General features: G+C 37.6%; 1 long non-coding RNA gene across 1 annotated transcript in view; it reads left to right on the top strand.

Annotated features, from left to right (window-relative positions):
* LOC126162025 (uncharacterized) overlaps window positions 1-12597 on the top strand; it is a 126226-nt gene extending 113629 nt beyond the window's left edge. The window contains exon 3 of the long non-coding RNA XR_007534985.1: window positions 12008-12597. This is a non-coding gene — a long non-coding RNA (uncharacterized LOC126162025). The remainder of the gene's footprint in view (window positions 1-12007) is intronic.
* Window positions 12598-14592: the final 1995 nt, after the last annotated feature.

Raw genomic sequence — 14592 nt, 5'->3', positions numbered from 1 at the left:
CCATCAAAACAATATGACAACATCTGAACAAGCACTCTCCATGAGAACTTCTCAACAACGACTCACCACTGCTACATCTCAACAAGCACTCTCCACCACGACTTCTCGACAAGCACTGCCTACCACCGCTTCTGAACAAGCACTGCCTGTGGAGGCGGCTGAATAATACTCTCTGACGCAATCTCTGGCGCTGTGACTCAGTGTAGCCACCTTTCATATGCCCCTCCTCCACGGGCTAGAATTTGATGGTATTTTTGCCAACATTGGTGGTGAAAATACCACCAAATACGTCCAAAAAATACAGACAAAAATTAAAAAGTAATATTAATAAATAAATATCACATAACTAAATAAATTTTTGCTTTGCACTGACCTTTCAATAACCTAATATATAAAATACAGTAAGGAATACAAATGCTTGCATACATGAGATTTTACATAATAGTTTACATAAGTATTATTCAATCAATGGCACCAGAAATGACGAACAGGTGCAGGTAAGAATCTCATAACATTTCATAAACAGTAAACACACAAAAAATCAATTTTTACCAATAATCACATAAAACCCTTTCAATAGTTCAATAAACAAGTAGAACTCCTCAGAGTAGTTGACAGTTCCAACAGTAGCACCCAGCAATGATCAACAGGTGCAAATAGCAGTCTCATAACATTTCATCAGCAGTATTTAAACAGCTTCAACAGTGGCACCCAAAAATGGCGAGCAGGCGCAGACACCAACAAGTGGCATTATCTCAGTAGAAGCAGTTCCACCAGTGGCACACAGTAATGTTGAACAGGTGCAGACACCAACAAGTGACATCATTTCAGTAGAAGCAGTCCATCAGTGGCACCCAGCAATGTTGAACAGGTGCAGACACCAACAAGTGACATTTCAGTAGAAGCAGTCCATCAGTGGCACCCAGTAAAGTTGAGCAGGTGCAGACACCAACAAGTGACATCATTTCAGTAGAAGCAGTTCCATCAGTGGCACCCAGTAATGTTGAACAGGTGCAGATACCAACAAGTGACATCATTTCAGCAGAAGCAGTCCATCAGTGGCACCCAGTAATGTTGAACAGGTGCATACACCAACAAGTGACATTATTTCAGTAGAAGCAGTTCCACCAGTGGCACCCAGTAATGTTGAGCAGGTGCAGACACCAACAAGTGACATTATTTCAGTAGAAGCAGTTCCACCAGTGGCACCCAGTAATGTTGAGCAGGTGCAGACACCAACAAGTGACATCATTTAAGTAGAAGCAGTTCCATCAGTGGCACCCAGTAATGTTGAGCAGGTGCAAGTGACAGTCCATAATATTCACTGTCACTAATTAGACAGTTCATCAGAGTCTATCAGCAGAAATTAAACATGTCCAGTGGCACCCAGCAATGTTGAATAGGTGCAAGCACGAACAATAGTTTGAAGGCACACACAATTGCTTTTACAAAATTATTATCAATGCTCTTACACTAAACATACAAATTATAATAAACACACAAATTATATCAGATAATTGTCATATTAAATATTACAAATACACAAATACCAGTAAATCAATAATAATTACGGGTGTCACTGCAAGCCACAACAAAGAAGTAAAATAATATTTAGGAGATAGGTCGGTACCAATTATTTGTGATTAGGAAAGGAAAACACATAAAACACACTCACTCATCTCTCATCCACATTAAGTACTACTGTGTAATTGAATAGTGTTAACTGTGTAAATGCAATTCTGTCCGAAATTTTATGTTCAACTTGTGTATCAAGTAGTAGTGGCAGCAATGTATAACAGTCAATAATAGTTAGTCAACGTCGTAGTCATTATGTCAAGACCAATGTTTGCCAAGCCAAACAAAATGTACAGTTGCTGAACAACTGTCAGTGTACCAAGATATGCAATTACTTCCTCTCTCAAAAAAAAATATATATATATGTACTGCTTATTGATTTGACAAAGTGTGTGTGTAGACAATCTTCTTTCCACTTAAGTGTTCTAGTCTGCCAACTTCATCCTCCTTGTTCCATAAAACCAACAAAAAAAATGCTCCTCTCTTACTTTACCTCTTATCCACCAAAACTCCAATAATCATTATCATCAGATAATCTTAATACTTCAATAATACCTCTTACGTCGATACATATAAACCTTATCATCAATATCATTTACCTTACCTCTTGTCCACCAAAACTCCAATAATCATCAACTTCACACAATCTTAATACCTCAATAATACCTCTTCAATACGTCGATAGATATAAACCTTATTACCAATATCATTTCACTTCCATAACAACTCTTTCCTCTAGTCAGTCTCCTCGAACAAGTACAGATAAAATCCTAGTGCAAATTTAAATTTATCATCCTATGCAATCCGAAGACACAATGTCCACACACAACCTCTGTGTAGTCCACCTGAGCCAAATCTTCTACTCATTTTGAACTATAAAATACATTTTGGTTACCTTGTCCATCATAAAATAAAAGAAATGCATACATGACCTCTAACAGCCTTCAGTTTGAATAACTTTCAGTAAGTAGGTGCGAGTACGTAGTATGAAAGATCACATAAGACTTTGAATGAATAGATCGTAATATTTCACAGCGTGTACACCACTTCAAGAATCATGGCAAAACAGAAGCAAACATGTGGAGTATTTCTTGTGCCAAGTGTCACTTACTAATTCAATTGCTCACGAAGAATGCAGTGTAATAACTGTCAATGGTCTAAACCTAGTGTTGGTATTTCATGTCGTTAGCTTCCTTTCTATTAGCATAAATTTATACAGCTTCCATAAAACCTCCAGCTCATGGCAGTTCATTTTCTTATCTTAAAATATAAGGCACTGAGCGTAAGCAAAACATGCAATAGCGTGTAAATATACCAGTAGAGAACACAATGTCAACAAATGGATGTAGCACAATCCCTATAACGAGGCTCTGCCAAGCGAATAATCTATAATGAAACCATAGAGTGACCTAAACTCCATGTTCGTACACCTTATATCAGCATTTCTATATACCAAATTAAAGAATAGTTATGACAACAAAACAGAAGTGTGTAAATATGCAATCCATACGCAAAGCAGCAAATATATATCTTACACAATAAACAGGTCATTAGCATCATATCAGCATAAGCAAATAAATGTTCATATGTAATCTTAATAAGTAAACATGAAGGCGCAAGCAGATAAATCACAAAGTATAACTTACATACACAACCATATCAGCACAACTAATCAGGTGACAATTATAATTTAAATAAATAAGCACAGCAGACACATAATAAAAAAATGTGACATCAGTGAAAAAGCATGGCAGCCAAGCGATGCATAATATACACAAGTAATAACCCTGTTCATTAATCAATCATTGTCAAAATCAGTTAACACAAAGTATAAATTACGTAATCGCGAGCAGCAAATTACATCTAAAGTACGTACCTAAGGGGAAATATGTTACCTAAGAAATAAACTCAATTAATAGTTACCTTTTTAGTTTATTACTTTCTTCTTCGAAATTACGTTCTTCCTGAAAATTTCTCGATAGCAAGTCCTCTTAACGTCGGACACACACAGAATTTACCTGAAGTTCTTAAGTATTTTATACAACCGTATCCTGAAAAATACTGAACGTTAATAACATAATTTATCAAGTCACTATAGCTTTATACTGAATTTATTCGGAGAAATTACACTGTGTATTTGTTTACGGCTGTCAGTGCATTCGCACTGAGCGCTCGATCAGCTGTAGGTACGCGTGACGTAGGAAGTAATTGTTTGCGGTCAACGACTGCCTTGTGCGCTGCGCAGACTTGACTGTTGCTTTGAGTATGTGCCGCCGCCGGAACACGGCGCGGTATCCTTGTACTCTCCGAGTGTTTACATATAACTGTTAGTTTCTCGAAAGTATGTCATTCCACAAAAATTTTAACGTTCGATATATGATGTATTCCCTTAGAGCGTCGAGATTTAAAGAGTTTCTACTTCGACAGTGTTATCATGAATAATTTTGCGAATCCTATATGGACCGTTATAAAGCAGAAAAAATTTGCAACACAAGCCTTTTCCTTTGTGAGACAAACGATGAGACTTAATTAACACCTTTTGACCAACTGACAAGGTTTTTAAACGACCAGGACGTTTAGCTGATTTCGCTCTTCTAGCAGCCACAGATGCAATATTTTGCAAAGCCAGGTTCACAACTTCAGAATGCCGCAGTTTCCGTGTAGGCGGAAAAGAAACGATTTCAGAAATGCGATTTGTCGGTGCTTTATTTTTTAATATCAATATAGGCGGTAAAGAAGTTGAATCATTAGGGAGTTCATTCAGAATGTTTTGAAAAATATGAAGATACTGATCCCAAGTTCTGTGATTCTGATGACAATAAAGTCGACACAATTTACTGATTTCCTTCATCCATCTCTCTGAAGCGTTAGATTGAGGGTGAAAAAGTGAAATGAAAACCGGTTTAATCTTACGACGCCGTAGAGTACGAAGCCAAATTTTAGAGCGAAATTGTGATCCATTATCTGATATAACTTTATCAACATGACCCACTTCTTTAAGAAAATGTTTGATGAAGGCATTAGATACTGAACGAGCTGTTGCTTTGCGTAAAGGTGTAAAACACACATATTTTGATGTCAATTCCATTGCTACCAAAATGTACGCAAAACCATTAGTAGAACGAACCACTGGACCGAACAAATCGACTGCAGCCATCTCCTTTAATTTCGCTGGAATGATAGGAAACAACGGTGCTCTGTGAGAAATAGTTGGCGGCTTACCCTTTTGACATAATTTGCATTTGGCAAGAACAGATCAAATACGTTTTTCCATATTACTGAAGTAGCAATTTTCTCGTAATTTATGAAAACATTTTCTGGGACCAAAGTGTGCATAACTGAAATGTGTGTACCAAATCAATTTATTAACCCACTCATCAGGAATGCAAACTAACCAAACAGAGTTGTCGACCGATTTTCGTTTAAAAAGAATATCATTGCGAACTAAATAATACTGTCTGATCGCTACGCTTTCCTTTCTACTCCACTTCTCCTTAATGTCCTTCCAGATTGGATCCTTATCTTGCTCCTTAGCGATGTCCTGGAGCGAAGACGAAATAAAATTTTCGAACGCAACACCTTGAATATACATCAAACAATAATTGTTTTCTTTGCAGTCCTCTTCAGCACTTTGTTTCAAACCCATAGGTGCACGTAATAAGGCATCAGCAATAATATTTGAAGAACCCTGTATGTAAACAATACTAAAGTCAAATTCCTGTAGATACAGCGCCCATCGTGACAATCTTCCATGAGTTAATTTTGTTGACATAAGAAATTCCAGAGCTCGATGATCGGTAAACCTTAGTATGTCTGCCATACCAAAATATGCGAAATTTTGTGAAAGCCCATACAACAGCCAAAGCTTCAAGTTCCGTAATCGAATAATTCTTTTCTGATTTAGAGAGAACACGACTTCCAAATGCAATAGTTTTCTGTACTACAACGCCGTCTTCTTCTATCTCTTGAAATAAGTGTGCACCTAGGCCTTTGTATGATGAGTCCGACACCAAACAAAAATCTTAACCATCACGAAGTTGTTCAAATTCTGATTGAGCTTCCTCATCCCAACACCAATTAGATTTCTTTCCAGATAGTTCACATAAACGAGGTGTGGTCAAATCGTCCAATTTAACAAAGAGTCTAAGAAAATTGCAGACACCAAGGAAACTACGAACATCACGTTTTGTAGTAGGAACAGCATAATTACGAATAGCGTCTAGTTTCTCTTGATCAGGAAGAATTCCTTCTGTAGAAATAATATGACCAAGAAATTTCACCTGAGAACGACCAAATTCAGATTTTTTCAAGATCACTGTAATGCAAACTCTTGCAAAAATACGTAATAATGAATCCAAAATTTTGTTATGCTCACTCCAAGAACGTTTAGCAATAAGAATATCGTCAACATATGAAGTAATATTGTCACGAAGATAAACAGGTAAAATTTCGTTGAAACTACTAATGATTGCTGCTGAAGATACAGTAAGTCCAAACGGTAATTTCTGAAATCACTTTTGGGTAAAATAGTCATATCCGGTTATTTTTACCGACTCTCTAGATAGATTGATAGTTGAAGAGTTGTTTTGATAGATGCAAAGAACAGTAAAAGAGTAGGCAGCGGTGCAGAAAACTAAAAGGGAAATAGCACCACTACAGCTCGGGGCCCTGTGCACGCTACGACACATATTCACTTAGTGTAGCGAATCCCCTGAGGACTTTAATAGCAGCACATAAATTCCAGTTTGTGACTTAGTGGCCAATTTGGTGGAAGTGCGTACATAAATTGATTTAACCATGAACATGGATGTATTTCGTTCTTATAATTGCGAAAGATCTTAAATTTCCGAACAGTTAAGAAGTGTTTATAGTCAAAGTTTTCTCCTCGTGGCGACAGAGACCTACCGCGTCTGTCCCACTCCGAATGTCAATTATTGTCAAGTTCGCGCGCCTGGCGCTCTCTTGTTACATCTGGTAAATGAAACAAATTATTTTCTTCAAACCCCTCTGCTATCTGTGATTCTAAATTTCTTCTGCTGTCTTTTCTTACGATTTCGCCTTCAATTTGTTTGACTTGCTTTCGTAATGCCTCAAATTCCCTTTTGGCGCGTTCATTAAATTTTCCCTGATTTTCAACATGTTTATTAATGTTCTAGTACTCTTCGGTTTCTGCAAATGGCAATGGAGCTGTATCATCTGAATCTCTGTCCCCATTTAAACTAAGACTTGTCAATTTATCTGAAATCTCCTCAACTCTTTCCGATAAGTCACTTATTTTTTCTTTCTGTTTATTTACGTCTTCCGTAAGTGTCGCGACTCGGGATTCGGTATTGACACATTTAGTAGTTAACTGTTCATACTGTTGCGTTAGGTTATTTATTCTGTCAATTGGTACTGATTCCTCGATTCTTTCAAGTATTTCTTCCTTATCGTGTTCACATTGTAAATTTAACTCTGAAAATTTTTGTACTATCACGCGATCTCTTTCTTCCTGTTCTCTATCCTGTTCCTCTTGTCTAATTTCTATTGAAATTAATCTATTATTGTGAGCATTCGAAATCGGTTGTACTTCTTCTCTAATTTCTTTCTTTGATTCATCATTCATGTTTTTGAAACATGTCCTTATTCGTGAGCTTAACCGTGTTGCCATTGCTTCCATCTCGGTTTTAATTGTTCCTATTTGTGATCCCACTGTTTTTAATTCAGATCCCAAATTTAATATTGCACTCATCAACTGCTCCATACTAACTGGTTCAAAATTCTTTTTGCTCCTAACATTTCCCGTATAACTAACTTCCTTCGGCATAGCCATAAAGCTATCTGTGTTCGATACTATACCAGAGTCTTCTGACGTTAATCTCGTATTCTGAAAATTTTTTGATTGTGAAAAATTTTGAACTGATTCTGGACTACTTTCCCGACTTATTAAATTGTTTTCTACTTCATTATTCATCATACCGTTCTCCTGTGTTGGCGAGTTCGCCATGTTAACAATTTCGTCATTCTCACTATCCATCATTTTTGCCTTTTTCATCGATCGCGTAATCATTTACAAAATATTCAAAACTTGTCACTATACTAAAATTACACACAATATGACACTTTATCACCAACAATACCATTCACACGAAATGATTCCCTCAAACACGATTAACGAACAATTGAAATCTTCATAATTGCACAAAATTGTCAAATGCGTATACAAGACATCAAAAATTAAATTCTGCAAAAATACCATTAGAAGAATGACAAGACAACTAAAAATGTTCAATTAGCAAATCTACACATGCAATATTCTATTACTACAAATTACTACAACAGTACTACTGTCTGCTATTTTTACTATCAAAAGAATTCCAAGGGACGATCCGAAGCAGCGGTCGCCACGTGCATGGGGGCTTAATTATATAAAAATGCAAATAATTTCAATTTTTTTCTAGCTAACTGTCCGGTTACGCAGTCTCGTAACCGGTTGGCCCTGACTAGTATTAGTACGCAATCTGACTGCATAGAATAACAACAAAGAATGAAAGAAAATTTCTGTTAACACAATTAATTAATTAAGTCCCCAGCAACTATAAAACCTAGGAAACAACAAAACACAAGTGTAGCTGTTCTGCGTGTGGAACTGTGATTCAACGTAAACGTTCTTCCTCAATAATACCAGATATTTTAAACACCATTTATACTGAAGTAATTTAAAAAAACCAGAAATACTATAATTGCACATAGAAACCACAAATACAGTCTAATACAAGAACACGAGCCAGATGCTTTGTTGACTGAACCTGTGGCGAAGAGGCATTATTGTTTAAAACATTGAAATAATAAAAAAAATGAATTTTTTACCTTCATATATATTGACGAAAAGCACACTCTAATCATTGCAGCATCCCCAATCCAACAATATCTGGTGTCTAGCCCATCAAAACAATATGACAACATCTGAACAAGCACTTTCCATGGGAACTTCTCAACAACGACTCACCACTGCTACGTCTCAACAAACACTCTCCACCACGACTTCTCGACAAGCACTGCCTACCACCGCTTCTGAACAAGCACTGCCTGTGGAGGCGGCTGAATAATACTCTTTGGCGCAATCTCTGGCGCTGTGACTCAGTGTAGCCACCTTTCAAAGTATATGCTTTGTTTCTGGATACAATGACACCGTAGTTTGTCCAAAAACACTCCAAAAGAAGTATGATAGCCTAACTAATGTTCAGATGGGTACAGACATGGATACTACAGAATTTATAAAACGTGCATTCATACACCCAATTTACAATAAGCCACTAACTGTGTCACCAGCAATCTTTATGTAACACCACCTGGTAAGGTGATGCAATTTAAAAAATTTTGCACTTGTTTATACTGCGCATACGTGCTAGCCAAAACGTTTCAATAGCTGTCATATAACACAGAAACAGAGAAAAGATACACAACAAAAATGTGTGAAGACAAACACTTCCTGTCTAGCTCATAGAGCATACACAATAAAGCTTAGACGTAAATGCAAGAATAAAATTCTGAATTATGAATAAAATTTTACAAAACTATAAAATCTGATATTAAGTAACAAACTATTAACGGTAACACATCCAATTTGTGCGCGTAATCCCTACGAAACCAGTCATAATTTAAAATTGTTTTAACATTTGACAGATCTGCTGCAAGCATTACAACGAAAAAACGCAAACAAGAAAATGTTCGGTAATGTCAATCTAGTAACGACGATCACTGAAACCAAGTCACACCACTGTGGCAGACTCGAAATCTGGAAACGTTTTGTTTTAATACGTATCTCACAGATTAAACCATCTTCAGTGCTCCATTTGCGGTGCAGTGAGGGAAGTGGACAATCGCTAACTATTTATACGCAGCTGCCATCGGTCACTCACTAGCACGACTCTTCAGACTGCAGCGTGATCATACTGAAGTCTCCTCATGTGCAGAATACCGAGTGCGTCTGCTCCGTCGATCCGCAAGTTGGAAGCATCGAGCCCATGTGCCACAAGTTGACAGGAGGCAGAAAAGGATATCTGGTTTCACATAAAATACAAAGAAAAACACCTCAACTGAACACCTGAATCACACCTCCTGACCGTTTGACTCAAAGTCGCTAAGAAAGAAACACACACGCTCCGCCTGAACCTCTGTACACTGTGCTCTTAAATCGTGCAGGGAGGGTGAGGGTATGCGAGACACTCCTGTGGGGCATCAGAGCAGGCGTTGCTAGGTTACAATGTGCAAAGGTATAGTAGAGAAAAGGATCTATCGTTTAGATAAACAGCTCAACCTCCCCCCCCCCCCCCCCATAAAGAAACATCAGAAGAGAAAACTTGCTACAGAGCCCCCGCTACCTTGCAATATACAATACACTGCCAATAACATTTGTCTTGCACATTGGAGAGAGGATGGGAGATAAAACCAAGTTATGTATCTTGCCACACTGTATGTGGGAGACATCATCTTTATTGGAAACTTTAAGGTCCAAAGGGTAATAATAGAAAAATCTCCAGTAAAATTATTGCTGCGTTATATTCGACTTTTTAAGGTTGTTAAAATAGTTAGCCTCTTGGTCAGAAATTTGGCTATAATAGAAGAAGTCATTTCAGATTAAATCTGGTCGTTGTAAAAATTATTATAAAGCAGTGGGGCCCAGTTGTAAGTTTTTCTCTTTCGAGGTTTTTTAATGAGGGGGATGGGGGAGGGGGAGACTAAACATTTCATCGAATCGATAGATTCTTTGCTCTGTTCTGTATTTGCAAATTGTAACATAGCAATGCCAGCTCTGAAATCCCACAGGAGTGTGTGGCGACACGCTGTGGTTTGAAGAGTTAGGCTGGTGGCAGACTGATGGTAGCTGGATGTAAAATTCTAGCAGCTGTGCACTTCCTTCACTGCACTACTAGTGGAGAACTGAAGAATATTTTATCAGGTGGGATATATTTTAGAACGGAACGTTTCCATCTTTCCTGTCTGCACGGCGGAGTAACTTGGTTTCAGAGACGGTCTTTATGAGATTGACCTTAGCTAATATTTTATTAGTTGTGCTTTTCCATTATAATGCTTATAGCTGTCCTGCCAAATGTTAAAACAGTTTTAAATTATGACTGGTTTTGTACGAATTACGTGCGCAAGATGGATGTCTGTAATATTAATAGTTTGTTATTTAATAACAAATTATACGGTTTTGTGAATTTTTCGTCAGATTTCTGAAATTTTTTCTGACATATACCGCTTAGCTTTACTAAGCATGCTCTAAAAATTAGGTTGGAACTGTTTGTAACGTAACATGTACGTAGGCGAGCTGGTGCGCCGCCTGGAGTTGGTACGAGGTCAGGTGGATTTGTATGTGAAGCTGGAAGCTGGCAGACAGCCCCAGGGCTTTCAAAGCGCCACAGCCAGTTTGGCTAGGCGATCTATACGGATGAGTCCAGGTACAAAGGCTTCAGTGCGGTCGGATGTGCGTAAATCCCATTTCGGGGAATTTTGAAGATTGCTGGCCTCCTAAGAACACAGACAATGCCCCAAGAAATGGCGGAGTGTCTAACAATCAGACAGATGGCTAAGTTATAGCTCCTTGAAACCCGAGAATAATGCACAAAAAAATAATAAAATGAATCTGAATACATTGGAAATCTTAGATAGATGAGATGTAGCCAATGATAAAACAATATTTTCAATATTTTTAAAACTACTTAAGTTAACATTTCACAGCGACTAAAAATTTTTCACAATGGAACTGTGTATTAACAACTTTTACATGACATGTGGAATAATCAGGTCAACTGCCGGATGTTTGTGTCGCTCTGGCACAATATTTCGGTCACGTAACTTGTTGCCTTCTTCAGGTGCTACCTGAGACTGACGTATTGGAGGATCTTGTCCAGTATTTACGCCCAGAGTGCGCTGGGTGCTCTCTTTGCGGACTTTATTTATTGCAAAAATGAATATTTCAAAATCAATTATTTCAGCCCATAAAAAGAAGCCATGTGTACAAAGAATATTTTGAAAACAGGTACATGAATTTATATAAATCTCCGCCTCTAAAATCATTAAAAAAATTATCTGAAAGCATGTGAACATAAAAGAGATTATTCTGCCCTCTAGAAAAACTCAGGTCTGAAAGGGTTAGATATAGATTCCAATTGATAATACAAAACTATGGTAATTTAAGTAGTTTTACGTCACTTGTGTTAGTTGGCACTGCTATTACATAGAGTGCCATAAGACGTTTCTGTCAAGCAGTAATAAGTAATTGTTTAAACACTATCAAACAAGAATTCATTGTCATTTAATGTGAGCACATTTGCACAAGAATTCTAGTTTATTTATTTATGAACAAACCTTTACTTGTAATTTATTGTAAATGTTCTTAGTGTGACTGAATATTTATAACATTTCTTTTATTTAAATATTGTTGCAGTGTATGAGTTTAGCCTGGGGAGTGGTGAAGTTGATTCGTATCATGTCTGTAGAATGGGAATGGAAAAGCAGACGCTGGCGGAACGCCATTGGAGTCAGGTTGAGAGAGACTTTTTCGAGTGAAGAGCAATTCAAGGAACTTTTCGTTTGGAGCTAGAAGAGGACATTATGTTGAGATCTGGTGGAAGGCAGACCTGCCTGTGGTAATGTGTGGTATCTGTTCGTGTCGGTTACAGATTCTGGACTGTCACAAAAATACTCTAACTTTTTTTCCGATTGCATTACAGAATTGAGGATAGACAGAGTATGAGTTTGTACTCCTTATCTCGGGCGTGTTAATTTGTAAATAATCTTGTTGAACTATGAACTTTTTTGACCTGGTGATTATTCCTTGTACTGTAATCATGAAGTGAACTTAATTTTCACGTATCTTTAATGATTACTTAGTAACATTGGAAACAAAACTTCACTCCATTCGCTAAGGGTATTTTCTGTATGTATTTTAACTGGATATCGTAGGACCATTTTCCGTTTATTTGAGATGTCCTTTCTTGAATAAGCATTATTCGACATAATTCTCTGTCGTTTACATTAGTTACAGAAGTTACAATAGAACTCTATTTGTTAAATTATTCATTTATCTTTTATTTTATATGTCTGTGTATTTTGTTAATTCGCAATTCTAGCCAATGCACAGACTATTTGACTGCAGGATCACAGCTACAGGTTATTATTTGCAGCAAACTAACGAATTAGCTGCTGACATGAAAGCAGATGTGCGCGCCTCGATCCTATTACTACACTGAGCTGTTCTTACTTAAAAAGAGCAGTGCACAGCCCAACTACCTGAGGTGCGGGCAACATCAACGAATGCTTTGCTCATATGGACTGCTGTTTAGATATAAACTATTCAGCAGAAGAAAACCGTTAGGTGCCGCCGCAGTACTGTTTGTGGGACCCATAGGGCAACTCCAGCCAGTCTGATGTTTGCGTACCATACACCGACTTCAATCGTAGGGCCTGTTAATGATATCCTTACAGAACAGATTCATCCTGAGATCGTCTATCGAAATCGAAGGTGGTAAGCAAGCATCACACTGACCAGAGTTGCCATATGGGTCTCATGGACAGCAGAATTAAGGGAAAAATTCAGCCAAGATATTGAGTTATCCCACTTAGTTCGAGAGTGAGAATGGAAAATAATCAGTGCAAATTTAAGATTACTATTCACCAGTTCTGTGAATGAAGGCTGCAGGCAAAGGGGATAGTGGTAATATGAGATATGGCACTCCCAAAGCAGAATTTTGCAAACACACTACACACAAACCTGAGATCGTTATTAATAAGACCTTAGGAGGCGCACAACTAAAAAAATATAGCCAAATGTTGAATAGTTACTCCGGTTGTCGCTCTTTTACTGATTATAAGCCGCACAAAATGGGAGATGTAGCCGCCCTCCGTCGATCTGCTGCCATCGACTTCTCTGACATAAGATATTGATGTTGTTATCTACTGTATATGCCCGACTTTTCCTTATATCTACACATCAGCGGGAGCAGCCACAAAAATATTCACTGGAACGGTGGCTAAATTTCGGGGTTTGATAATAATAATAATTAATGCTGACTTTTTGCACAGTCCATCACCCTTCATTTGTTGCTGCGTTACCGAAGACAAGATAGTTAATAACGTTTTTGGATTTTAGTTATTATTTCAACTTCCTACTTCCGACGTTACTGCTTAGCCACACTGTTTCTGATTTTATATAATATCTGTCCGGTTGGAAATGAAATGTTAAATAGCTTTTAAGTCACAATTTACGCTTCGTAATATTTCGTAATCGAACCTTCCGTCATCCAGATATTTGCAGCTTGCTTATGATTATCGTTGAATAATACACACGCTGTTGTGAAAACACAAAATTAAGTGTTCAATTCCGTTCTTATATTCAATTTAAGTCCCTTCGTATGGGCACAGATCCTATTATCGGTTATTCTGCATGTAATAGCGTATAACACTGAGCGCTACTTTCTCTCGCGCACACAATTCCTCAGGTATTCTTAGTTCGTGACCTTAGTATATGTTTCAACGCAAGTCTGGCCCGTAGCTATAAATTAACTATAGTCACTACAGTCACAGAAGTGTCCTGATCCCTTCCGTAGTATATCACACAGAAATGCCAGCTATATCACACGTCGCAACTACGCAGACTTATTCAGAGCGCAGAAAACAAGACAAGAGAACTAACAATACTCGCACATGGTTTATAGACTATAGTATTAGAAACAAAAGTAGTCGCGTTGAACCCTCTTTGGTTTCCCTGAGGCGCTACTTTGCTGCGGACGTTGTTCTGATGAGAGATTATACATCGGTAATTTTAATTAAAATTTGTTCAATGTTATTAACTATTTCTGCATCTAAAGTAACAAGCAAGAATTTGTTACCATTTTTAGTGCGATGAAGAGGATCTAAATAATTCACTAAAATCTTTTTTCCATGGGTTTCTCTTAATGGGTTGGATGGAGAAAACTACGATGAGTTTAGAATTATGTTTAGCGACCTTACAGGCTCCACACGCATTGACTA

Source organism: Schistocerca cancellata, chromosome 2 (assembly GCF_023864275.1).
Source record: "Schistocerca cancellata isolate TAMUIC-IGC-003103 chromosome 2, iqSchCanc2.1, whole genome shotgun sequence".
Classification (NCBI taxonomy): Eukaryota; Metazoa; Arthropoda; class Insecta; order Orthoptera; family Acrididae; genus Schistocerca; species Schistocerca cancellata.
This window is presented reverse-complemented; position numbering and strand designations above follow the sequence as displayed.